Raw genomic sequence first — 26,982 nt, forward strand, 5'->3', positions numbered from 1 at the left:
ACATTCAACCACTCCCCTGAAAAGTGAACCATTGCTTGGGTCAGAATAATCCTAATCAACTTCTGCTTCAGCCTTAATGCACTGGAAAGCAGATACTTTATTTATGATTTATCACAAGCTATGAAACATGCTGATAACACTCAGGGGCTACTCCAATTGGTATCTGCTTAAGCTTCCATAAATTAGATCTGAATGTCTCTTATTCCAAAGCTGTGGTTGAGCAGGACAATGTAGATGTATGAGAAAAGGCTGACATCATTCCTCCTGACTCAGTTTTTCCCTCCTGTGCTTGCCAAAAAAAGCTGTTTATTGGAAAAAAGGTTGTCTTTGTGGTCCCTAGACAATATGCTGTTTAATTTTTGCATTTCTTATACACGTTGCAGGAAAAGTGGAAGATTGACCAGTATTTATATACATGTGAAGGTAACATTTGTCCAGATTAATTCAGTATATCCATGGCAGGGTACAACTCTTCTGAGCCCCACTCCAGTGCTCTAACCACAAGGTTACATTGCCTTTATAATTGGCAGTAGTAATTTACTAAGCCTTAAATCATCAAGTTCTGCTTCATTTAATGGCAGTGTTTGATACTGAAAATAGTAATGAGTCTGGCTCATTGTGCCTCTCTCCAGTGTTAGTTTCTTATGGAAATGAGCATATGCCACACTGGTATTCATATCATAATTTATCTCCAAATATTTTTTAACCTGAGGGCATTTTATCAGCATTCAGGAGACAAGAACCTGAGGTAAGTATGTTCTGTAAGAAATAGAAAAGGGAAATACAAATTTCTACTGCTTAAGAGGGAGGTTGTAATGTGATTTCTTGTACCTGCTGGCCACTCCACTCTCTCTGTGCATCCACCTCAGGCTCCTGTAGGTCATCCATGAGGGGCAGCTGGCAGGTTGGTGACACTGGGTAGGACAAGGGTGATATCCTGGCAGAGGGAGGCTGAAATCACAGAGTGAGGACAGAGGAACACAGGGGACAAACTCATAAGCAACCAGGATTTGTGTGTTCCACTCAGGATAAGCTCTGCTGCCCTGTTCACTAAAGCAGGGACGCTGCTCTGGGGGTGGGTAGTTTGCTGGGCTGGTCAGATCCTCTGCCTGAAAGCACCAGCATCACCTGGAGAGCCTCTCCCATTCTCACTTCCATCCTATCAAGGATATAGAGGCTGCTCCAAGAAAAAGTTTGAGTCTGGGGGTTTGGATTTTTTCCATATATCCTCCCAAAACGACTCGCAGGTTGTCAAAATTCCCAGAAATCTGGAGGCTACTGCCAGCTATCAGAGTTGAGTTTTTTGTACAGGTTTGAGGGCAGCTTTGCTTTGCTGAAGTAGCACTGGCAGAAGTCCTCCAGCAGGGGAACTCCCTTTGCCTCTAAACATCAACACCGTTGCCAAAGTGCCACTCCAACACCTGCAAGCATCTTAATTAATCAAAATTATGAGCCCAGTTAAACAACCCAGCCATTAAGCCCCAGCCATTAAGCATCATCAAGCTTTATTTGGTTCCCATAAGAAGCAGCTTGATTAAATGTACTGCAGTTAAGTGGAGGATCCTGCAGATGTGGAACTGGGATGGAGGCTTGTTTGCAGCAGCATCCCAATAAACTGCAGGTTCTTATCTCACCTTGTTCATACATTCTGTCCTCCAGTTGTGCAGAACCACTATCCCCATTTTGACTTGTTCCTGCCTTCTCTCATTCTCTTCTCTCAGAATGATGGTGGTGTGCTAAAATACATGGCCCAGCTCACTCTTTGAATTTCATCTCTCTTCATATTCCCCTTTGTCCACTTGCTGCCCTGGGGCCAAGATACTTGCCTCATTCTATAGCTTGAGGAAGAGAAATCTCAGACAAGTTGCTCCATAGAAACACCTGAGACAGTACAAGAACTTAAATTTAGATTTTTCCCTTAAACCTGCAGGCTCTCATTGTCATCTTCCTCCAGGTCTGCTGTTGATATCATCATATACCCCTTCTATTTGTCTTAAAAGACTACTTCATTTTTCTGCTGTTCAGTTTAAAGTTTGTATCTAAACTTTGTGTACTTCTTGCACTGTGTGAAACACTGCTTTATCAGTATATCCTTCCCTCCAGACAAAGTTTATCTAAAATGACTAAGCTGCACCTACGTGTACAGACAGATCTGTCTCCCTCATGCTGGAGCAGCTCCTTTTCATCCTGCTGGTGTTGGTGTAGACTTTCACCCTCTGCTCTGCAGCACCTGCAGCTTGGATTCCTCCTTGTTCTCTGGGATCCCCTTCAGGAGCTGCTGCCACAGTCATTGTTGTCTGCCCATGGTCCTGGCTCCAGGGAAGGTGCCTGGAATATGCTGGAGGCTGGTTTATTTTTTTCCTATGATCTTTACAAACAGGAGATTATTTTTCTCTTGGTGTCTGTCTTTGCTCTCTTTGTGTTTCTCTTCATTCTGTTTTCTCCTTCGGGCAAAATTCACTTTCAGATTGTGATGAATTCATCAGAGGATGGTGAACAGTGTCTCTGTTTTTCCCTTCCCATCACGATTGTTTGTTTGTGCTCTTTTCAGGAGACTGATCTCTTCTCTCCTTTCCTAAGTGCTTTATCTCCCCTGATTGTTCTCACATTAGGACATGTCACAGCAGAGCCTCCTGGCAGGTTGCAGCTGCCATATCTGACCCTTGTTGGATGTGCCTGATGTGGGTGAAGTGTGTGATTCATTTCCCCTCACTCAGATCAATGCTGGGTGAAGAGCTTTGTCCTCCCTTGACGTGTGTCCTGTCTGTGTGGGTGGAAGGGGACACGAGCAGCACAGGCAGAACCTGGAGCGTGTCAGCACTTTGGTGCAGGACCATGGCACCAAAGCAGCAGATGCTGCAGGCTGTGTGAGGAGTGCTGGCAGAAGTGAGAGGCCTCTCAAGCCCTTGCTTCACATGTGGCCAATACCACACATCCCCGATGGAATCTGTTATGAAGAAATGAACCAATTCAGAAAAAGCCAGAATCATTCAGAATTTCAGCCTTCCCCAAGGCCTGAAAAGTTTCTCCCTGCTTCCTGATGTGTGTCCCCACATCCCAGGTGAATACTTAAAGCAGGTTTTGAAATCCACTCCAGGGCAACAGTGACACAGGCAACAGAGGAATGCCTTTGGTTTTAGAGTACTTCTCTCAATCCATAGGAATCTTTGATCATTTGGGGCTTTCTCATCTCAAGGCCTCTCTTTCATCTTTTTTCTCTGCCTCCACACACTCCTTTCTGAAGAGAAGATCATAGGATGTTGCCAGAATGATAACAGCTACTGTCCACCTACAGTCCTCAGAGACCATCTCTCTTTAATTGGGTGTCTCCTTTGTGGATCTCAGCAGCCTGGAAACACACTTCTGATGCTGATCAATATTTTTTTTAACCATGCCATTTTAACTTGATGGTATCACAGCCCAGCAAACACTTTCAAGAGTGCTAAGTTGTATTTACTGAAACAATTCTCTGATTTGGCAGCCTGTCTCCTGCAGCTGCTAAGCAGAGAGAAAAAGAGCCACACACCTCTTCTGGAAAACTCTTGTCATGTCAGAAAGCTGTGCAAAAAGGAACAGGGTAGGAATGGAGATGGACACAGCTGATTTTGTTAACTCATCAGGTGATGTGGGCAAGGCAGACACTTGGCAGGCAATGGCAGATTAGGAGCTGTACAAATGTAAGCACCAATACTCGAGTGAAATGATAATGTGAGCTCTGGGTGGGTTCCACCCCTCACAGGGACCCAAGTAATGAGTTTACCACCCCTGGGGATTTCTGTGGCTGGGAACACTGGTGATGGGATCTCCTGACCCAGACTGCTGTAGTTATATCCCCAGATATGCTCTTGGGGGGCACTGTGGCAAGCTGGCAAGTTATAGAGGGGGATGAGGGATGGCTTCAGCTGGGATAGCCAGCCATACCTTTTCTCACCTGAGCTGAGCCCGAGGGAGCCAGAGGATTCCATCCAGGATGAGGGAAATGGTGAGGAGCAGCACTGTGAGGAACAAGATGAGCAGGGGCTGTGTTAAGGCAAACTAAATGGTGGGTGTGGATTGAGGCACTGAAAGGGAGGGAGTGCTGTGAACTGGGCAAAAGCACAAGTGGGAGAAGAAAGACATTATCAAAGTTCCTTTAAAACCAGTGTGTTGAAAGGGAAGTTCAGAGCAGCCAGGCACCCTGAGCTTAGGGCTGATGAGATACCTTTGTTAGAATGTCACCAGCACTGAAAATTCTGTGCCAAAAGGAGCTGTGAGAGGGGGACTGTGCCTGGAATAGCTATGAGGTTCCCAAGAGGGCCTGAGTGCTTGGGTCACAGAGATTTATTGGGCTGGGAACCTTGTCTCACCCTGGGGGTCAGACTAAGGTGGCCCATTGCAATTACTTTTATCAACAACAGATGAAAGGGGAGTTGGTGTTGGGAGTTCATGAACTCTCTCAAATGCTCCTAACAGCCTGAGTCTCTGTGTTGTCCTTGCAGCACCTATTTCTGGGTAAGCAGAGCTGTGTGTGCAGTGCCTGGGTGACAGATTGCTGTGCCCTGACCTGGAACAGGCCATGTCACATCTAGTTTTAGGCCTACATGCATATGCATGCTTGCTTCCTTCCTTTTCCCTATTTAGAGCAGCCTGTGTTTATTAAAAGAAAAAAAAAACAAAACAAAACAAAAAAAAAAAACTAAAAACAAACAAAAAAAAAACACCCACAAGAGTAAACGGAAATAAATACCACAAGTTTTTGCTTTAAGATCAGTAGGTAAATAGATAAATGATGGCATTAGAATTGTTCTTATTCTGGAGCCAGGTGCTACCTTCAGACCAGGGGTAAAGCATCCTGCAGATGAAATTTTTACAAAGATTCTGCAAGGTTGTCTTGAACCGGTACTTGGATAAGAGAGCTGAAGGTGATTAACTGATGTTTCCCCCCCTCGCACAGCCCCCTGAATATCAGGCTAGCCCAGAGGTCTGAGGCTGTGAGGGGAGGAATATCAGGAGATGGCAAAGATTTCCAAAAGAGGCTCTTACCCCAGATATGTTGGTTCAGCTCTCTTTATTCTGTGGTGTCCAAGGGGAGAGGAGGGCAAAAGAGAACGAACAGGAAATGTCAGGGGTCTGTACAGACTTTGGGCAGGGTGGGCTTCCCTGGCTCTCCGCCAACCCCGTTGGGGCAGGAAGGAGGGTCCAGGGTTATCTGATCAGAGTCACAGGGTCCCGGGGAAGGGGGCACAGAGTGCCCATGAGCTCACTGTAACAATTAACTGCTTGCTGTGATACACATGCTGAATGAAGAGAATGGCTGAAGTAATAGAAAACCCCATTTCTGTTCTCTTGCATCATGAGTTCCTAAGTTTATGCTCAATGAGTTTTTTTTTAATTGGACCACTGCTTCTATTTGGAACTAATATTTTTGTTTTCTTGAATAAAATGTGTTTTCCAATGTTGTTGCCCCTCCCCAAACCAAGCAGCATCTCACCCTACTTTCTTAAATCAAGAGAATTGTTGATGTCCTTGGGAGCTGGCATAATAACATCTGAAGGAAGCCATGAGACACAACAGGAATTCATTTAGGTTAATGAAAGCTGTGCAGTGCAGCATAAGGATGATCAGGGCAGCTCTTGGGTAGCATTTGCCAAGCTAAATTCCTTTATGTTGAAATTCTACTCCTTGGAAGAATCACGGACCAGCTTAAATACTGCTTCTATACAAGTTTGTTATATAGTATTTCTTGGTACAAAAATGTGTAATAGAACAGGGTACAGCACAGAAGCAAGAGAAAGTTGATATGGACCAAAAAAGAAAGAGAAAATTGCTTAAATGCTCTACCAAAGTGGAGGGGGGGAACCCCATCTGGGTAGTGTGGCATATTTTCCATAGAATTTGTCACCGGGAAGCAGAATGTTTTGGTACTCACTGGAGGGAACTGGAGATGGGGCTGATGCCAAACACCTGATAAAACCAAAGCACACAGAGCCTGAACCCATCTGAAGAAACTCTGAAAGAGCTGGGCATGAGTTTGTGTGCAAGATCTTACCCAGAAGATGAGCTGCCATGGTGAGCGAGGTCAACTCTCCCCCTTGATTTGGGATTGCTCTTGTGGTGGGAAAATGAGGTCCTGGAATAAATATGGACTTGAATGCTAAAGCTCTCCCCAGGGCTCAGAGAGGTGGACGAGCAGGCCCGTGGTGGGATATCACAGCATCTCCTGGGCTGTGAGTCCCAGCACTCGTCACCATCACGCGCCTTTCCTGTCTCAGGGACGTGTCTGTCCCCTCTCGGACCTGCAGGGCCGCGTGCCTTCAAGGAGAAGCAGCCACAGCTCGGTCTGTGCCTCACTCTGCCCAGCTCTGCAGCAGGACACTGCCCAGAGGAACAGAGCTGCTTCTGCTCCTCCTGCTGCCAGAGGCAGTGGTGGTGAGGGAATGGAGATGCCCATGGCCGAGTGTCCTCCTGAGGCACGGCTGGAAGGGAAGCTGGGGGTGTTAGCAGCCCTCTCCCACACGGACATGGTCCTGTGCTTTTCCTGCCTGGGAAAAGATCAACAGAGTCAACTTTGCATGTATGAGCAACTTCTCCCAAATGAGAGCAAAGAGCTGAGTTACCAAAGCCTGTTTTCCATGGATCTGTCCCGCAGTGCACACAGCAGGAGCTGACATGGCCCTCGGTGATCAGAGCTCTGCTGCAGAGCAGGATGTGCCTGTCATCCACATGGATTGAGATGCCTGAATCAGCACACTCGTTTCCCCAACAGTGGCAGCATCAGTAGGTTTATTTTCCATCTAGATGCTTGTTGACATGCATGGTGTAAACCCATCATTCCAGCTAACACTGACAGAGGCGGAGAGGTCTCATAGTAATTAACCACCAAGCTCAGATGTTGCTGAGAGTGGGAAGGGAGAGGAGCTGCAAACAGCATACTGGCATCAGCTGCCTCTTTCTTAAAAAAAAAAAAAAATCTGCCAAACAAGTTTAAATTGCTTAGAAAGCTCTGGGAGTTGGACATAAAAATAAATAAATAAATAAAAAATCAACTGCAATTGCTCTGGGAAAGGAGGAGAGAGGCAGATTTGTGGTACTCTAAACAAAGCTGCCAAGAGCCTAGCTCAGAACAGCTAGAGAAGATAGACACCATGCTTGCAGTGACTTCTCAGACTAAAAGGGGTTAACCAAGCTGTTAACTTTTCCATTCCCAGCACCTCAGGCTACCAGATAAAGTTGAGTTCCCAGGAAAGACCCCATCTCCAAACACTGGCAACTGTGAGCTACAGCTGGTGTTTGGCTGAGACTAATCCTTGAAAGCCCAAATGCCTTCTTCCCCAAGGCTGATCATCAGCCTGAGCCTCAAAGGAACGGGAGGCCAGCAGGAGCAGGGGGTCATCCTGCCCCTGCACTCAGCACTGCTGAGGACACACCTCGAGTGCTGTGCCCAGCTCTGGCCCCACAGTTTGGGAAGGACTTTGAGACACTTGAGCTCATCCAGAGAGGGCAACGAGGCTGGAGAGGGGCTGGGAACACAAACCCTGTGAGGAAGCACTGAGGGAGCTGGGGGTGCTCAGCCTGGAGAAAAGGAGATCAGGGGTGACCTTGTCACTGTACAGCTCCTGAAAGGTGGCTGTGGCCAGCTGGGGTTGGGCTGTTCCTCAAGGCAGCACTGACAGAACCAGAGCACACAGCCTCAAGGGAAATACAGGTTGGATATTAGGAAAAGCTTTTCATTGAAATAGTGATAAGGTTCTGGAATGGCTGCCCAGGGAGGTGGTGCAGTCCCCATCCCTGGGTGTGTTTAACAAAGCCTGGATGTGGCACTGGGTGCCAGGGTTGAGTTGAGGTGCTGGGGCTGGGGTGGACTCAATGACCTTTAGGGTATCTTCCAACCTGGTCATTCTGTGAATTCTGCGGAAGATCCACATGCAGCACCTGCAGCTCCTGTACTCACAGGTAAATGGAGGCAGTGGCTTTTCCATTTGCTGCAATACTGCTTCTGCTTTTTAGGGAAAGAAGAGTTAGTGGGTAGTGGAGCTGCCACTTTGGACACTCCTCAAACTGGGCTGCAGGGCAAGCGGGGGTGTCGTGGGTGGTGATTTACCTGCCCTGCTCACTGACCTCAGCCCCTCCTGCTCTCTCTGTGCAATCTCTGGGTGCAGCTGCCCCGGCACAAGTGAGGCAGCCCCAGTCACTGGTTTATTTTCCTGCCTCTGCTTTATCTCCCTGAGATCTGCCTGCTGCCTCCTGGCCTGGCGGGGTTGCCAGGGGAAGCAGACATTGCTCCCCAGGTCTCAGCTCAGCACTTGCTGCTGCTGGCTGAACTCGATTAAGATAAGGGGCTCTGTGGGCAGGGACACGGCTGCCCTCCTGCTGATGCAATGCCAAGCGGGCTGGGAGCTTTCAATAAAAAGTAATTAATGGTAAAGCAGACTCCTGCAATCCTGCAGTCTCTTCTATTTCTGTTACTTAGGCTTTTAAAGGCAACAGCATCACAATGGTTTGCCTTCCTTCTCTGGCCAAAAAAAAGGAAGCACACTTAATCTGGTGACCTCCCATCCATCTTCTGCCCTTTATTAGCACCATCTGTCTCCTTCTGCCTGCTGAAAGGCGACTGTGCCCATCCTCATGGCTGGGACAATACAAATATTGCTCAATTACAGCCATGCTCCAAATGCAATTATTCAATTGCAGTGTTAATTGAATTATTTGAGTTTAATTGTTCCATTAGGACTTTTGTCAGTACAGTCTAAGCTGCTTGCTTTCTTTCTGGGCTAGCATCACAATGCAGCATCTGGCTACACAGGAAAGACTTATTTCACTCACTCAGGCCTAGTTAGCTGAGGGAAGTATGGCATTGTTCAGAAATGGTGCTCTCAAGTTCAAGGAGAGGTGTCAAGGCTGCAGGGACCTTCTTTTCTCCAGTCAAAGCACAATTCTTGTAAGCAGAGAACAGGGACTATTTATGCAGAAATAATTTTGTCTGAAGAGTCAGTGACAAAAATACCTGTGAGGGTTTTGTAAGTGAAGGGATCAGTCCTAAAGGATGCTTGGCAGAAATCAAAAGGAGCAGTTGCACAACATGAGCCTGTAATAGGGGCAATATCTAGTCAGTGAGACACTGCTAAGGGCTGCTTACAGCCCACAGAGAGGGGCTGAGATGGGGCTGCAGTGTGAGCTTCTCCAGGTCTTGCGGTAATTCACCTGGGCAAACAGAAAAACTACTTGGAATTTATTTCTGATTTTATCTCAATATCCTGCTACTATCACCAAATCACAGAATTGTTAGGGTAGGAAGGGACCTCTGGAAATCATCTAAGCCAACCCATCACTGGGTTTTCCTCACTCTTAGCATCGTGCAGGGCCCTTGCCTCATGGTGTACACTATTGTTAGAAAGGGGGCTGAACTCTTCCCCTCCCTCCAGCCACATCAGCTGCCCTGGTGGATGTCAGTCCTGCAGCACCAGGTCAGAGCTGTGACAGTGCACTGGAGGTAGCCCTGCTAGCTCAGAAGGAGCTTTTCAGCCACAGGCTCTTCTCCTGTGAGCAGAGCTCAGGCTGCAATGCCTCTGTGCTGCAGCAGCCCGGGGCTCTGAGTGCCACGGACACCCTGGGCTGTGTGCTTGGTGTGTGTGCCCTGCTTTGCAATCCTCCTCTTGCCTGAAAGCTGCTGCCCTGGCAGCTCTGGGAGCAGAAGTTCCTGAGGTGTGCAGGTGCAGGTATCACCCTTCACAGCAGAGTGCAGGGCAGGGATCCCCGAGGTGGGGACACCTCTGGTGTTGGGGGTTTCTGGGGACCTTTCCTTGATGGGAGCCCTTTTAGAGCCCTGTGGGGTTCAAGTGGCTGGAATGGTGTTTCCTCAATCCCTGTGACTGCTGATCCCAGGGTGCTGGAATTTGTGGCATTTAGATGATTCTGAGACTGTAGAAAGTCTCTGTCTTTTAGCCCCACTGCCAAAGCAGAAGCCATAATTGGTCTGTGCTGGTTTCCAGGTTGTTTATTCTGTTTATCTCTCACATGTTCTGCTACCCTGCCCAGCTCTGTCCTGCAGGGCAGCGTGTGGGGCTCTGCCCTCAGTGGGATGTTACAAACATTAAATACCAGAAACTCCCTGGGCTGGATTTACAATAATGTGCCAATATCTGTCACCTACGTTGGACAGTGTGTCCCCAGCCTGAACCAACAGAAAAATGCCAACACCACAGTGAGACATGGAGGGCATGAAGAAGGAGAAAAAGGACAAGGCACACCCAATTTCCTCCATCTTGTCCCCTTTGGACCCCTAATCTAGAATCCTAAAATTCTACTTTTGCACCCGTGCCACACTTAATTATTACTGATATCAAACACTCAGAGCTGGTAATTGATCCTGTAAGATTGAAAACTTTTCCATGGACAGAGATCACAGCCAGTGTCTCTGGGGGCTCTGTCCAGGGGGGTTCCTGACTCCTGCCAGGGTTCCAGACCTGCCAGGGCAGCCAGAGGGATGCCCTGGATTCCCACAGCAGGGAATCCATCCTTTTGTCTCTTTGTCCCACCACACCCCTCCCTCACACTGCCCTGCGCTGCAGGGTTTTATTGCATTGGTTTTATTGACCCAGTGGTGCACAGGAGAAGTAAAGGACAGAATCAGGGTGTGAAATGGCAATTTTGTGGCAGCTTCAGGTAAAATGCTCTGCCCTAGCAACCAGAAGTATCAAGGGATCACAGTTAATCACAGATGTGAGGAGATTAGGTGGCACAAATATTTTTGCAAACATGGACTTTATCTACCATGTGCCTCATTAACATTATAGAGATATTGGCACTTTGATCCTGGCTGATGGAGTTTGAAGTTGGCAGGACCCGCTGTGGCTGTCATTTCTCAGCCCCACTTTGCAAACATCCTTCTCCTTCTGAAGGAGAGGTGGTTTTCTTCACAGGGTGCCAGACCTCACCCAGCTGTCGTGAACACTCCTCCACCAGACCCTCCTGGTGAGCTATCTGAGGCTGAATATTTGGCATGGATGTGCCAGGAGTCCTGCCCTCCTGATGGATGTGGGACTCATGACTCTGAATTCACCCTCAAAAAAAAATTGAGAGGTTATGCCAAGAGAAAGGGATGAGCCTCTCTGGGCAGAGTGGTGGCTGAACATCCTACAGAAAAACTGCATAGAATTGTGAAAATAGCTCCTAACTTGCCTCAGATGCTGAGTGACCCTCAGGGCTGCTCCCAGTGCCCTGGGTGCCACATCTCCCTGGCGTAGCTGCAGAGCTCTGTGTGCTGCTCAGGATGCATTCAGCCCATCGTGTGGCACTGGTGATTTGAATTTCCCAGGTTTTTTGCTCGTTAATTCCTACATTCTCCAGTACTACACCCGAGGCTCTGTCAGTCCTTTCCTCTCCATGCCCATGTGTGCCTTTCTGCATCTCCAGCCTGCATCATCCCAGTTTGAGACGATGCCCCATCAGCATTATCATTACAGCCCTGCATTTCCCAGCTAAACCAGGAGCTGGATTTCCATGCCTGCAGTATCTCAGCATCTCTCCCCTCTGTGCCTGCCCTGTTTCCCCTTCTGCTCTCTGGGATGTCTCTTTATTTCACTTCTGGCAGATCTCAGGCATCTGAAGCTCAGTTTTGCAAAGTTGCTTCAGTGCCAGCAGAGGTACCAAGGCACTGACTGGGGCTTTTGACAAGCACCTCCTGCTGAGGCTTCCTGGCTATTCCCATGGCAAAATGGAGTGGATTTATGGGAAAAGCAGTAGCCTGGCACTGAGAAGCCTTCATCCATCACCCTGCTGTGCCCCAGGCTCTGTGGGAACTCTGAATCCTGACAGCAGGAGGGAGCTGGGGGGGCTCTGAGCATCACCAGGGGCAGAGCAGCAGCAGCCCTGCCTGGGGCTCAGGGGTGTGGATGTGCAGGAGCCAGCCCCTGTCCCCTGCCAGCTCTGGGGCCCCTGCTGGGGTGGGTTTGCCATAAATCCAGCCCTGTTTACATCACAGGCAGCTGGAGCCAAGCCCGGGGGGCATTGGAAAGCAGCCTCTGGATTTGTAATTTTGTTCTTTTGACTCTAACGCCTCATTTAATATTTCACAGCCCCAGCAATGCATTCCTGTGCCAGAGACAAAGGCTGGCTGGAGGTTCAGCCACTGACATTTGCATTATTAGGCTGGGGCTCCTGAGCTTGTGCTCAGCGAGGTGAGCAGGATTCTTCCTGTGCTCCTAGCTGGAAATACAGTGTTGGCAAAGACTTTTGGCACTTGACTTTTAGTGCTGATCCAGTTGATGGTTATGGATGGTGGAGAATAATCGGGATAACATTGCTTTTGGAAACTCTGCCCCAGGTTTCCTTTAAATACGAAGTCTGGACTAGGGTGAGGTCATCAAGAAGAGTGTTGGGCCCGCACAATCCTGAGTCAGAAGTGTTTCCAGTGCTCCTGCTCTGAACAGCTTCCAGACCTTCCAAATACACAGGTTTAAATAATTGTCCTTTAGTCTCAAAATATTGACTCCTCTCTTGTATCAAATAGCACCTAATGTCACTGTTGCTGAAGGCAACTAGGATGAAATTGCCTGCCTTATTTTTCCCACTGTGTTGGCTTTATGCATTTGGCAGCATTTGGAGTCAAATCAATCTTGCTTTCCTCTGCTGGACAGGTACTTAGTTTTGCTGATGTCAGGGTACAGCTTTAGTGCAGAGAAGGGAGAGGAGGCACACCATGGCTGAGAACAGAAGGAATTGGGTTGCAAAGCCCCACAGGCTCAGGGAAGCTTGAGGCTAGTGCATTAAATCATAGAATGGTTTGGGTTGGAAGGGACCTCAAAGACCACTTCACTCCACCCCCCTGCCATGGGCAGGGACACCTTCCACTAGCCCACGTTGCTCCAAGCCCCATCCAACCTGGCCTTGAATATTTCCATGGATGGGGCAGCAACAGCTTCTCTGGGCACCCTGTGCCAGGGCCTCACCCTCACTGTAAACCATTTTTAACTTTAGTCTAATCTAAACCTGCCTTCTGTCAGTTTAAAGCCATTCCCCCTTTCCTATCACTCAATGCACTCGTTAAAAGTCCCTCTCCAGCTCTCTTGGAGCTCCTTTAGATACTGGAAGGCTATTCTTCAGATTGAAGAGGTTCTCCAGGCTGAACAATCCAAATTTCCTCAGCATGCTGCAACAGGAGAGGTGCTACAAGTTGAGTTTCCCTGGCCCAATGCTTCTACCTTCTGCAGAAAAGGGCTGGCAGAGTTCAGGAGAGCTCAGCTGGGATTGGGGATGCCTGGGGATTTGTACCTGCTGCAACCCAGGAGATGTTCTTTGGCCTGCACCAGAAGCTCCCCCTGTGGCAAAGCTGCCTTTCAAAGAAAGGGCATTGGGTGTTCTGAAGAGGAGTTTCAAGGGACAGCCCTCCTCACTAAAGTGACTCCTGGGCCATGTGCTCTGCTTGTGTCAGGCCTTGGGACCCTGAACAATGAACATGTGTACAGCATCCCCTGAGCTATGAGTGCCCAACTGGCTCACAGAGCCTTCCCTTCCCTTCCCTTCCCTTCCCTTCCCTTCCCTTCCCTTCCCTTCCCTTCCCTTCCCTTCCCTTCCCTTCCCTTCCCTTCCCTTCCCTTCCCTTCCCTTCCCTTCCCTTCCCTTCCCTTCCCTTCCCTTCCCTTCCCTTCCCTTCCCTTCCCTTCCCTTCCCTTCCCTTCCCTTCCCTTCCCTTCCCTTCCCTTCCCTTCCCTTCCCTTCCCTTCCCTCACCCTGCCCATGGGGTGCCAATGTGCAGGCTGGGGCAGCTGGGCAGTGCCCTGCCAGGGGTGCTTGAGATGGCCAGGGGATTATCTCCCCGGGCACACAGATTTTAGGAGGTTTGATCATTAGGATATTTCCTGGTTTGAGCCTTTCACTTTGTTAAACTGCCTGCATCTGGACCCATGAGTGTTTTTTTTCCATCTTATTTTCTCCTCCCACCCCATCCCATTCCCTCTCCTGCTGAGGAGGGGAGGGATAGAGCAGCTTGATGGGCACCTGGCATCCAACCAAGGTCAGCTCACCACAGGAGTGCAATCTTCATTCCTTGCTTTATTGTGCTGTGACTACTTTGGGCCAGTTACCTTTAATTACTGGCTCTGCTGAGGCTGGATGAGTCTTTTCCAGTGAATGGTTTGGAGGTCCTTGCTCCCAAACAATGAAACCACTTACCATCACTTATCTTTTAAATCAGAGTTTATATTTAGCTGGTGCCTTCCATTCAGGCTGCTTCTCCACACCTGCACAGAGAAAAGCCCTGCAGTCCTGCTGTTCACAGGAGGGTTGGAATGCTCCCTCCAGCCCTGCTGCCACAGCTGACGTGTGACATCCAGGAGGACAGAGATGTGACATCCAGGAGGACATCAGGCCCCATGTTGCTTGCCTTGATGTTGAGCTCAGTTTTGGCAAATTTTTCACTTTGATCATCGTTATAGAGTAAAAAAGACTTCCAAGTGTGTACAAAGACATTAAAGCTCACACAGCCACCACACAGAGGAGCGAGCAGGGTCCCCTGACTGTGTGAGAGGAGCTCTGCTTCTCTTTCAGTGAGGGGACAGAGTGTCTGCTCTGGATCCCAAAGGGCTCGAGCCTTCTGAACATGAGTGTCATAAACCAGGAGATGGGATTGTTTGTCCTGAAATAACTTGGGTTTAATGCAGGCTGAAGGGAGCTGGGAGCAGCCTCGGCATTCCCCAGCCTGCTGTTTGCCCTGACACGCAGCCCCAGGAGCAGAAACTGCTGCAGAAGCTCCTTCAGCCAGCACTGGCTCCAGCAGCAAGAGCTGTGCTCTCACCAGCCCTGCAGAGCGGGCAGGGAAATTGGCCTTCCACTCATCCCAGCCCACTGCTCGTGGCTTTGGGATGGCTGTCTGGGGAGGCTGGAGGACACACACCATGAGGCTCCCCGGGATGCTCTTGGTGCAGTGACCCACGCCAGCAGCCAGGACACCCCCCCACTGCCGAGCCCAGCTTGGGGTGTCCCCTTGGAGCTGGGGCTGCTGGGCAGTGTGGCAGGGGTGGGTGTCTGGGCTGAGGCTGTGTGCTCAGAGGATGCTCTGCCAGCACCTCATGCCGTGCTCCAGGCAGGACGAGATGCCAACGAGAGGGCAAAGAGCCCTCCTCTCATTCTTGTTCTATATTTGTACAAGAGAGAAGGGAAGTGAGCAAGAGCCACGCTGCTGCTGGGAACTTGATGCCTTTAGGTGAATTGAGAGACAGGGCTCTCCAATTAAGGCCTTTTTTTTCTTTTTGCACACAATTCCTCCTTTTTCCTCTGCCTGCTTGGAAGGCTGGACTACCTGCAGTGCTCCCATGGCAGGAGGGGCTGCAGGGGCAGTGTGTTGTGCATCCCTGGGAGGCAGCAGGAGGGGTGCAGGGACAGCCAGGCAGCATCAGGGGACAGCCTGTCCCACCGAGGGGTTTGTGATAACACCCTCTGGCACTGGCCCTGCACAGGGAAATGAAATGCACCGTTCTCTTGACAGTGTTTCAAAATGCCATTAAGGGATCAGAGCATGCTCCAGCCGGGTGCTGGCAGCAGGCAGGGGAGTGAAATAATTGATTGGCTTCTCCCTGTGATCCAAAGGGGTTTGGATGTCAGGCCATTCATTGTGGTGGCTGGAATGCTAACACAATCCATCGCAGCTGCAGCCCCGCGAATGGGTGGCTGTACTAATGGCTAATCCGGGGTGATGGATGGGCTGGGGGAGATGCTACTGCTGAGTAAGGAGGAGGCAGCAAGAGGAGAGTGAGGCAGCAACAGGCTGGCACTCAGCAGGCACTTTCCCAGCCAGTGTGGGAGCTGGAAGGGGGAGGCAGTGGGCAGGCAGCTTGGGCAAGTATCCACGTCCTAACCCCTCTGCTCAGGGTGGTCTCACAAGGGGTAACTTGATTTAGCCACTTGATTTTTGCCAGGTCGGGACTACAGAGTAACAAAGAGATGGCAAGCCTCTCTGTGCCCCCTGCAGCCCTTTTTAGACCTCAGATATGTTTCTTTATTTTGAATTAAAAGTGCACTGGGATTGCTGTCATCTTCAGGCAAATGAAAGACAAAGCTGAATGCAAAAGAGAGGGCAGTAAGAAATAACAAGATTAGCCATCCCAGGGAGGGCAGTCCTGCTGATCAGCAGCAGACAGGGCCGATGTGCTCCCCAGCACACCAGCCCAAAGCTCCTGTGGCTCTGGTACTGCTCCTGCCTGCCCAGGCAGAAGCACATCCCTGTGCTGTGGGAGCTTTGCTCCTGGTTCACACTGGGCTCAGGAGGAGCAGAGGTGGTGCCTGTGCTCCCCCTGCCCTGCTGCCAGGCCTGCCTTGAAGGGGATGTCCTCTGGGGAAGGTTTGACTGCATCCCACCCCAAACCATGGCTTGTGCTGGCCATTCAGCTCATGGCCAAGCTGGTGGCTCCCAGGAGGAGGGGGCTTGTCAGCCCCCTGGCTCAATCTGCATAAAGGGGACCTGACGGAGCCCAACTTGGTTTGAGGGCTCCGTGTGGTGGAAAAGTTGTTTTTTTTAACTTGTGCTTTTAAAGAAAGGCTTAGCAGTTTTTGTTGTTTAGTTTTAAGGCAGTTTATTGGAAGCTATTTAAAAGATTGTTTTCTCGGGCTGCTGTGGTTTGCTCAGAAGCTCAGGCAGAGGCACACACACTCTTGACATCTTCTTTGACTCCCGACTTTTTCTTTTCCTTCTTTGCTTTTGGTTGCTGCTATTTTTTATGGTACATTATGTGATAAATGTTTATAGTTTTTCTCCAATACCTACTTTCTACTCTAAACCAATCTGCAAGTGCCAACATCACCAAAGAACATGGAGGTAAGGAAGAAGAAAGACAGAGGACAGGGCAGGCCCAGATCCCTCCATCTTAAAACCTCTGACCCCCATGTACAAAACCAAAACCCCCCTGTACAGCACTCAAAAATTCTTCCCTCTACTTTGTGACTACTTCTACTCTAATATCTAAACTTTTGTGACTTCTTGTTCTTCCTGCAAGGTTGGTAAATCATTCCATGGCTCAAACCCAAAATCACAGCTGTTTCCAGCTGCCTGCCAGGGTCTCAAATGCTTCTGACCTGGGCCCAGAACATCCAAAACTCTCTGAGGGACATTTTGAGTTCCATCAGGGACCATGCTGGGCTCTTCCAGCAGCACCTTTCCTCCCAAAACACAGATTCCATACCTGCATGCAAGGGACCGTATTGGCTTTAAATGGTTGCACCTCAAAGAGCCTCTCTTGGTTATTGATAACCTACTGATTACTCCAGCACTTGGTACTCAGCTTGTAAATAAGATTACAAGGTAAACTAAAATGGAAGCAGAGGGATGATAAAATTCTTCTCATTTACAATAAATTCAAAGGACTTTCCCCCTTCTGCCCCCCCTCCAGCTTTATTATGAAGTCCAATAAAATACCCTGGGGACAAGAAGGAAGGGAGAGTAGCAATTCAAAGGCAACATCAAAAGGCATCTCTATTTATTTCAGCGTGTCAACAGGCACAGAGAGATGCTCCAAGTGCAGCAGCCCAGCCCCTTCCCTGCCATCCCCAGCCAGCTCTGCTCAGCCCAGGGCTTCAGCTGCCCTATGCTGGAAAGACGTACCCAGTCCCATCCATTGCCTTCAGATCCCAGATAAGTTTCTATCTTGATGGCAAGCATTTCAGGTGTTAGATGGGGAGCTCAGTACCATAGACTGTTCTCACTGCTTTCAGCCCATCTCTGCAAAAGAGGAAAAAAAACAAATGCTCTGTGACTAAATATAGGTGTTCCTCTTCTCTCTCTGTGCTGCTGCAGGGCTGTCCTTTGGGCTCCTGGCAGTGCCAAGTGCCCTGGATCTACCACAAGAAGCTGCAGGAGACTGTGATTTCATGGCAGGATGTTTAAGAGCTATGCCTACCTTTGCCAGCCTTGGAAACATCAGTTTGTGATATCCTGTGACTGAAGTAAGCCCCAGCTGCTGGAGTCATGGGAATTCATGAGGATTCTAAAATCTGTAAGAAGCCCAGTCTCTTCCACTGGACAGCCATGGGAGGTTCCTCCCAGCTCCATCCTCTGAGGGCAGGGAAAGCATCTCCCTGCTCTGAGCAGCAGCCAGAACACCCTCACAGGGACCCTGCAGGCACTGCCAAAAGGCAAGGCTTCTCTGCACCTCCTTTATGGATGCTGCTGCTTCAAGCAAGAGAGAACATCTCCTCGAGTTATTTAGGACCTGGCACCACCCAGCTTCAGGTGCTCCAGCAGCAAGGCTCAGGAGGATGGGTTGTCCTGCCTTTCCCCTGTGGGGTCTTTAGGAGACTCGGGAACGTTTTGTCTAAATTGTGCTTTTCCCCAGGAACGTTTGAAGTGATTCACCCTCGGCAGGAATTGTGCCGAGTTATTATCCTTCTGCCATGTCAGGGGAAGCTGTAGCCCCATCCCCTGGGAAGATTTGGGTTCTCTGGTGCTTAGAGCAGGCTGTGTCCTTGCAGCTGGTATGGGGCACCAGCACTGCTCCCCACCAAGGGTGTCACACTGAGCGCCAGCACCAACACGGAGCACAGAGTATTTTTGTGGCAGTGTTCCCTCAAGAATGAGGCTTTTAAATATAGCAGGATTGACTTGAAATCCCAGATTAATTCACTTTTAAATACCAGCTCTTGGATTCTCATCCTCTGCTTCTAGGTGCGTATCCCCGAGCCTCAGTGGGTGTTTATGAGATCTTGAAATTTAATCCACGAAGAATACATTAAAACTTCAATTCCTTGTGCAGTCCAGTGATTTTGGAGGCTGAGGCCTGGAGGAACAAATAAACATTCTGAGACAATCAGAAGCAGCAGCATTTTGTGCTGGTGGGACTGGGCCAGCAGCAGTGCTGATCCCCTTGGGGCAGTGACAGCCTGCACAGCCTGAAGCATTTATAAGGTAGATTGAATGAGGGTTTTCACAGCCTTTGAGTAGCCACTGAGTTTCCCCTATTCCCGTGTTAAGAGAAGGTAAAATACTTCTCTTAACTTCCTTCAGGGCAAGGGCTTCTTCTTGTGATCCACAGAGCCTGAGTGTCCATGGATTATTTCTTGGAGTAAGGAAAAGGACAAAGTGTTTGAAGCCTCTAAGTGCAAGGGTAAATTTCCAGAGGGGATTGTGCCTTCTGGAGAAATTTCAGTGGCATCTACAAAGCCTTTCACGTGCAGTTTCTGGCTGCCAAGGGAAACTGTGGAATCATTGGCATGAAGCTTCCAGATATTTGCAACCAGCTGAAGGTCCCCTCACCCTCTGTATGTTTTCAAGCCCACAGCCTCACCCAGTTATTGGGGAATCTTCAAGTTTTCAGCAGAAAAAGCCACCCCAGCACCCAAGGAGCACCTATCCCACTCCACAACCTCTGCTGCTGGGCTGCAATGGCTGGGGAGCAAAGCCTGCAGCCTCGATTCCCCAGCAAGAAGAGACCCCTTCAGCATTCTATGCATCCACAATGATTCACAGCCATGCTGAGGAGAAAAAATGCTACCTCCTGTCCAAAAAGGTGAAAAGAGAGGACAAATTAAAAGCAACTCCAAAAATGACTGCTGAGAATAGAAATACATGTGTGCAACCATGGCTTCCTCACCACCTGCATGCCTGAAATGCAGGCGCTTGATGCTGGCCCTGCAGTGCTGGAGCCACAGCTGGGAAATGGGCCAGGAAAATGCTCCACTCCTGGCTGTGGGGGATGCTGGGGACACTGATGTCCTCAGCCCAGGTGGGGATCCCTGTGCTGAAAGTGCCTGAGCAAGGGGCAGGGAAGAGAAAACCCAGAAACACTAATGACCCCTTGTCCCAGAGGTGCTGCAAGGAGCTTGGGCCTCTCCTGGAGGGGCTGTCCTGGGTTGTGTTGCAGCCACCCTCCCCTGGGAGCACAGCTAAAATCCTCCTGGGACAGGCAGAGGGGCCCAGCACAGCCTTTCTCTCAGCCTGTTGGGTGCCTTTCGATCCACACTGGCAGAGAGCACCCAACACCTGAGGCTCCCTGCACACCCCAGGGACCAATCCTGCTGCCACCAGCTCTCCCACCCCCTGCACCATGGAGGGATTCATCCTGCAGCAGGGAGCGGGGCAATAAACACGTGCCAAGACTGAAATGCAATGTCTGAATGCCTTTGGTTCCTTCCTCCCAAAAAATCACTGCGTGACTCCAATGATCGCACTTGCCCTGGCTACACACCGGCTTCATAGGGAAAATGAGTGTGCAGGATTTATTACTGCTGATCCTTGGTCTTTCATTTTTGATATTAAAACATGTTTAATTCATTGCAGTGTAGATGAAAGGAAGGGAGGCCGTGGGCAGGCTCTGTTTTGCTTGGGGAGGCTCTGGTTGCTCCCTGTCCAAGCGCAGGCTGGTGCTGGCCCTGCTCTCCCCATGCTGACTGTGTCAGGCCTGGCTGAATCGTGTCTGCTTTCACCACCATGCTTTCCCTGCATGTGGATGTACGGTTCTTTAGACACCAAGACTAGGGAGACTACTGTAAATGTGTTATTTTCACTGAAGGGACAGGTTACAGCACAGCTTATAACCCTGCTAGATGCCACAGAAGTGCTGGTTTCTGAGATTTTAAGCTTCCCTAAATAGATGGCCATCCTTGTCAGTATGAATCAGCTCTTGCTTTCAGAAAAGCTTGCTTTCTTTATTTTGTTACAAGAGCCCTTGGCCTTCAGTGACTAGTTTGCATTGAATCTTCAACAATTGTGAAATCATTTCTCACACAGCCCAGGAGTGTGCTGCAGAGCCCAAACCCTTTTTGCCCTATTTTGTAGTACAGTTTCTGCAGGGTGATGGCACCTTGGCCACTTACACAGGGCCTTGTCATGGGTGTAGGAACACGGTTTGTGGGCACAGGGATGGGGCTGTGGGCCAGCCTCACCCCCGTGGCTCCAGCTGTGAAAAGCAGGGGAGCAGCACTGACAGCACTGAGCCACGGAGTGCCCAGGGGCACTGAGCAACCCCCAAAGGGAGCAGGGGGCACACAGGGCAGTGCATGAACAGGAGGGTATGGAAGCTGGGCTGAAGAACAAGAGGGGCTGACACTTGCAGCCTTCTGAGGTGTTCTGGTGCTGCTGTGTGTGGGTTGAAGCCTTCTGGAATTGTATGAAGATGCTCTGTATATCATGGCTACCTCGACTGTGGCATATGCTGGGACATGTGGGGGTCTCAAAGGGTTTTTCAGGGCAGGGGAGGGAGCAGAGAGGGTCCAGGGATGAGAGGACATGGAGCAGACACAGGCCCACTGAGCTTATGGTTCACCCCAGCAGGGCAGCACAGGGCAGATGGGGAAAAGGCTGAGTGTGGGGAAAGGGAAAACCAAAACAAGGATAGCCTGAGCACGAGGGCTCCCTGGTGGCACTGGTGACATCCCAGGCAGCCCAGCTTCTTGCACACACACCTCCCATGGGGATACCAGGCTGGGAACCAGGTGTGAACCAGGCCTGCCCTGTCCTTGCAAAGCGACCTGCATCGGCTCCATCCCTCCCTCCAAGTGCTTTTCCCATTTCCCTGATTTTATCCCTGGCAGCAGCTCAGGCACGTGTGGAGCAAGGTAAGTGGGAGGAGTGACCAGTGTTCAATAATTCACCCCTGCCGGGAGCAGTGCCCTCTCAGGGGAGAGGAGGAGGATGTCACCTCGGGCTGTGTGCTGTCCCTGGAAGAGGAACGAGGATCTGCACTCCCTGGTGGCCAGGGCATCTCCAGCCCTGTGGCATCAGGAGCCCTCCCGGGGCAGCTGCACATCTCAGACACCCCCTGCAGCACCCAGGAGATGCAAAGGCTGGGATCCATTCCTCTGCTCACACCTGGCCAGAACGTGTCTGTGTTTTGGAGCACACGAGGAGGGGGAATCCTGGAGGAAACCATCTGTGTTAACTGGCTGGAGGGAGGAATCGGTCTCTGGTGCATCAGAGCATTTTATCTTCCCGGGCCCCCTGCACAGCTCTGCAAACCCACCCTCCTCCTGCCACCAGGATGCACATCTGATGGGAGAGGAGCCGGTCCAGCCACATGCCTGGGGAGGGCAAGAGAGGAGAGAAGCACAGAAGGGAAACGGAGGGAAACCACACGGCCCGGCCCAGCATCTCCTCCCCCGTCCGCCCCAGCTCCAGCCGGCCACCAGCACCGAGCCCTGCCTTGTGTCTGGCGGTGGGACAGAGCAGGGGGGACAGCCCGGAGTGTCCCAGGGTACCCCGAGTCCCGGAGCGTCCCCGGGGCACGTCCTGTCCCCCCGCGGGGACAGAGCAGGGAGGTGGCAGCGCCTCGCATCGCCACGGCAACCCGCGGAGACGGCTCCATCCCTGGCATCCCGATCTCCGGGATGAGCCGAGGCAGGCTGGGCTGGGCTGGGCTGGGCTGGGCTGGGCTGGGCTGGGCTGGGCTGGGCTGGGCTCCCCGCCTGGGGCTGGCCACAGGGTCTCTGCCCTGCGAACACGATTTGCTGATCCCCTCTGCAGCAGTTTCAACCCGTGCCAAAGCAGCTGAGCGGGAGGCGCTGCCTCTGACAGGGACATCAGTGTTTCTCTGCATGGACATGTCCACCTCGATCCTGTTGGGAAGTTGCTCTCCTGGAGAAACTCTCGGTGGACTCGGTTAGTGCATGGCAAGGGAGAGGCTGCGTCAAACAGAACTGATGGGGAGCTGGTGTCCCCTGTGCTGATGGAGCTGCTGATTAGGGAAATGTTCATGCATTTCTAAAGCTCCAGAGATTTGGTCCAAGGAGATCCTCAGAGGAAATCAGCAGCCTGGAGATGCTCTTGCAAGGCACTTGTTTCTGCTCCAGTGGGATGTGTCCCCATCCTCCTGCTGTGGTGACACACAGGAGCCTCTTGGCACCTCCACTCTTCCATCTCATCAGTGTGACCCCACATGGCACCAGAGCATGGATGGGAGAGTGGGACTTGCCAGCTTTGCCCTGCTGCAGCTCCATCCACATCTCCTGGGAGAAGAGGCTTTGATGAGTCCCCCTTTAGGAGAGAGTCCTGGGGGCTGGGTGCAGGCAGTGCTGCCTGTCATGTTTCCCACCCTCCTGGCATCTGCCTGGTGGTGAGCTCCTGCCCAGCCAGCGTCCCCAGCCACAGAGAGCCACTCTGTCCCAGCATGTCCTTGGGACACAGAGCACGCCCCAAGGCTTCCCAGGAGTGGGCACAGTGCTGTGCCCAAGCCTTCCCAAAGCAATGGCCAGAGATGACCCTGTGGGTGATGAGACTGTGCATGCTCAGCCCTGGGCAGTGTCCCCATCTCCCCCTCCCTGCTGGTGTCTGCCAGCTGCCCTTCATCCCCAGCCAAACCATTTAACACATGGCTGCATGTGCCATCGCATCCCAGCACTCCGACCCTGTGGCCACCCTGCCCAGCTCCCTGCCCCCTTCTCAGGGCCAGACCCCTCACCCCTCCTGCCTTCCCTTTCCCCAGCTCTGCTCCCGACCCGTTCCCAGCCTTCCCCCAGAGCCCACGTTTATTTGGGGTTGATTTGTGCTGTGGCAGAAGAGCCATTAAGGCCCTTGTTAGTACAGAGGGCAGGACGCCTGCCGTGCCCATGGCCACGTTAGGAGGCCAGATGAGGGCAGTAAATAAGGTTTCACTCTACTACAATGATTGGAAAGTCTTGAAGGAGAGCAGCAGGCTGGCAGAGCTGTCCTCCAAGGGACAATTGTCAAACAGCAATCTGCCAGCTGTCCCCATTTGTCTTTCTGTCTTGCCAGAGATTATATCAAGCTCCTTGAGCTGCCCGAGGTGCTGAGGTGGCCACAGGTGCCCCTGGGGTTGTGCTGTGGGACAGGACAAGGTGAAGGACTCCTTCAGCAGCAGGAGGTCTGGCACTTTGCTGGGTTATGGGCAGAAAATCTGCTTCCAGGAGACTGTGAAGGATTGTAGAACATGGGAAGGGTCTGACCTGCCACAGGTGGCATGGAGCCAGAGCTGCAGCTGTCTGCCTGGGATGCAGAGGGTGGTGGAGATCCCCACTCCTGCTATCTCCCTCGCTCACTTGAGTATCTCTGTGTGCTGATTTCATCCCCAGCACAGCAGCAGCTCTGCTGTCCTCTCCTCGCAGGGCATTGGGATACTTAATTCATTAGCATTAACGAGGTGTGCCTGGCTCTGCTGCAGCAGCACCATGGCACAGCTCAGCTGGAGGAGCCTCAGCCCCTGAGAGATGCTCGACAGAGTGAATGTGCTGTCAGCTCCGGGTGGTTATAGCCCTTGCTTCCCCTGCTGCTGAGTCACAGGCAGGCTCGGTTTCAAAAGAGGCTGCAAAGTCCTTGTTGAGGGTTTATGGGGTCCATTGCAGCCTGTGTGAGCAGCTCCAGTGCCCTGCAATGGGCCAGGCTGGCAGCGAGGGCTGAGCTCACAGGAGGCTGCCCCAGACACACAGGCAGCACCAAGACAGGGGCAATGCTCACTGAAGGACTTGCAGTCCTTAACTCATCGCTCTGAAGGGCAGCACCAGGTGCCTAAAATTAGACTCCCACCTCCTAATTTAGGCAGTTCAAAAAATAGGCTGATTTGTGTATTCCTTTCTCCCACCCCGCTGGCACAGCTCAGCATCCAGAGACTTCCAGGGAGCTGCTCTGCTCTCGGGCAGCTCCAGCAACACCCAGTGAAAGAAACCCAAACCTTCCTGTATCCCTGGTTTACCCCGAGTAGGAAAGGAGGAGCTGCTGCTCCATCTCTGGGAGGGAGAGCCCTCCTGGTGCTGCAGGAGCCCGATGGCTGCTCCAGTGGCTGTCAGAGCTATGAAAGAGCAGCCTGGTCCTGGGTCTCAGCTTACCTATGGTGGTTGTACCTCAGCTTAAGGGGTTTCTGATACCCCAAAGCATTGTCCCCAGGCTCCAGGAGGGACCAGAGTGGTTCCACCCCTCTCGATCCCATGACAGGTAACTGGCACAGTAGGAAAGTGCTGGACATGGCCAGCAGCATGCAGACACAGCTGGGGCTCTAACCCTGTGTGAAGGGAGCCGTGGGGACAAAGCAATGCCATCCTGGTCCCCGCCAGGGGTGCTGGCTGAGATGGGTCCCACTGCTCCCCCCATGCCTGGAAGGGTGGGTGCCAGCCTGGCAGCTCCTCACACGAGCCTGCAGCTGGCTGGATCTGCCTGTGCACGTTTCATAGTACACGTGCCCCATTAAGAAAAAGATCAGAGTTCCCAGGAGCTAAAAATAACACCAGGCAATGGAGTTTGTCCAGGAGACAGTAAGGGATGCGGGGGTGTGGAGCAGAAGGTGTAATTTCACTGCTGGCTCCACCAGTGACAGGGTGCAGCAGAAGGGGAATGAATCAATCCTGCCCTGCTGCAGGAAATCACTGCTGAAGGAGCAGCGTGGGGCTGTGGGTACTCGGCTCCAGCCTCGCTGCTCTCAGACCTGAGGCACTGCAGGAGGAGCACGGCCAGGTCCCAGGGGTGCCCTGGGGTGTGCCAGGGGCAGCAGGAAGGACAGAGCAGGCACGAAGCTCCCAAGAGGCAGCCGTGTGGAGATGCTGGGGCAGCAGCAGCCTGGGAGAGGGGGGTGAGCGGGAGGCTCTGTGAAGCTGGAGTGACAGGGCTGCTCTCCATATGGCAACCTCTGGTGCTGAATGAAAGAGTGAGTGCAAACACAGATCCTAATTACCACAGCTCCTCCAGAGCCAGCTCTGCCTGCTCTCCCCAAGCTGTCAGATGCTCTCTAGCAAATGCCTCCATCTCTTTTCCATGGCTGAATTGAAGCCATTTATTCTCTCCTCAAGATCCAGCAGCTTCTGTTTTACCACTAGTTGAACCGCTGGGAGAGAGAACAGGAGGAGTGAGGAGGGGAGAAACTCCTTTTAGCACAGTCCTAAATCCCAATTCCTTTAGCACCAGAAAATCCAAGCCCTGTGTGAGAGAGAGAGAACAGAGGCCAATGCCTGTCCTGGGCCAAGGAGGCACCTGGCTTGAAGCAAGCTTTGCTGGAGAAATGACCTTCATTCCCTGAATGTGGTCAGTGGCAGGAGGAATAGGATGGGCAAAAGAATTTGTTCTTCAAGGTTATTTAACTCATTGCCCTGCAGGTCTTGCATCCCAGCATGGGTTAGAGCACCTGGCAGGACACAGATCATCCTGTGAGGACAGACTGAGGGAGATGGGGGTATCCAGCCTGGAGAAGAGAAGGCTCCAAGGAGACCCTAGAGCCCCTTCCAGTGCTTAAAAGGGCTCCAAGAGAGCTAGAGAAGGACTTTGGGCAAGGGCCTGAAGTGACTGGGCAAGGGGTAAAGGCCTTAAGCAGAAAGAAGGCAGGGTTAGGTTAGACATTAGGAAAAAACTCTTTGCTGTGAGAGTGGTGAAGCCCTGGCACAGGTTGGAGCATGACAAGTTTAAAAGGCGCTTCCAACCCAAACCATTTTGTGATTCCAACCCCAGGTTCCCATCACAGCCTGAAAGGGAAACCACCAAAAAAAAAAAAATAAACCAACCTAAACAAGCAAATATGATAACAGGTCCAATTAGCAAAGGCATTTGGCTTCCCAGCGCCACTCCCCATTGCTGCTGGCTTTTGGAAGGGGCTGGGTGAGATGACTGGCAGCTCCAGCAGCTCAGTGCAGATGGACACATCTATCCCCTGTCTGGAGAGCTCCTGTCCCCCCAGCCAGCCCTGGCACCTCTCTGCTCCTGCAGCCAGAACAGACAACCAGAGCCCATCGCCTCTCCTGCGCCCAGCCTCATCCTGCTGGCAGCTCCGGGTGGGTCAGCACCCCCAGCACTTCCAGGGTGGCTGTTCCCTGGGTGCTGCATCCCTGCAGGGGCTGGGCTCAGAGCCCCAGGTGTGCAGCTATTCTGCCCCAGGCGTTCCTAGATCTGGGGGCTCACACTCTCAGCATGACTTCCCTGGGTGCCTGTGCATGTTTGCCCCCCTGGCCTGCGCTCAGCTTTGGGGTGAAACCCAGTATCTCTTTAAATCTGAGATTCTCAAATATGGTATCCAACAGGTTTCATGAAAATTGGTAACTGAGTGGAAGACAGAAACACTTTTTCTTGCCCTCCATAGTGGGGGAAAAATCTTG

Source organism: Lonchura striata, chromosome 14, assembly GCF_046129695.1.
Source record: "Lonchura striata isolate bLonStr1 chromosome 14, bLonStr1.mat, whole genome shotgun sequence".
Classification (NCBI taxonomy): domain Eukaryota; kingdom Metazoa; phylum Chordata; class Aves; order Passeriformes; family Estrildidae; genus Lonchura; species Lonchura striata.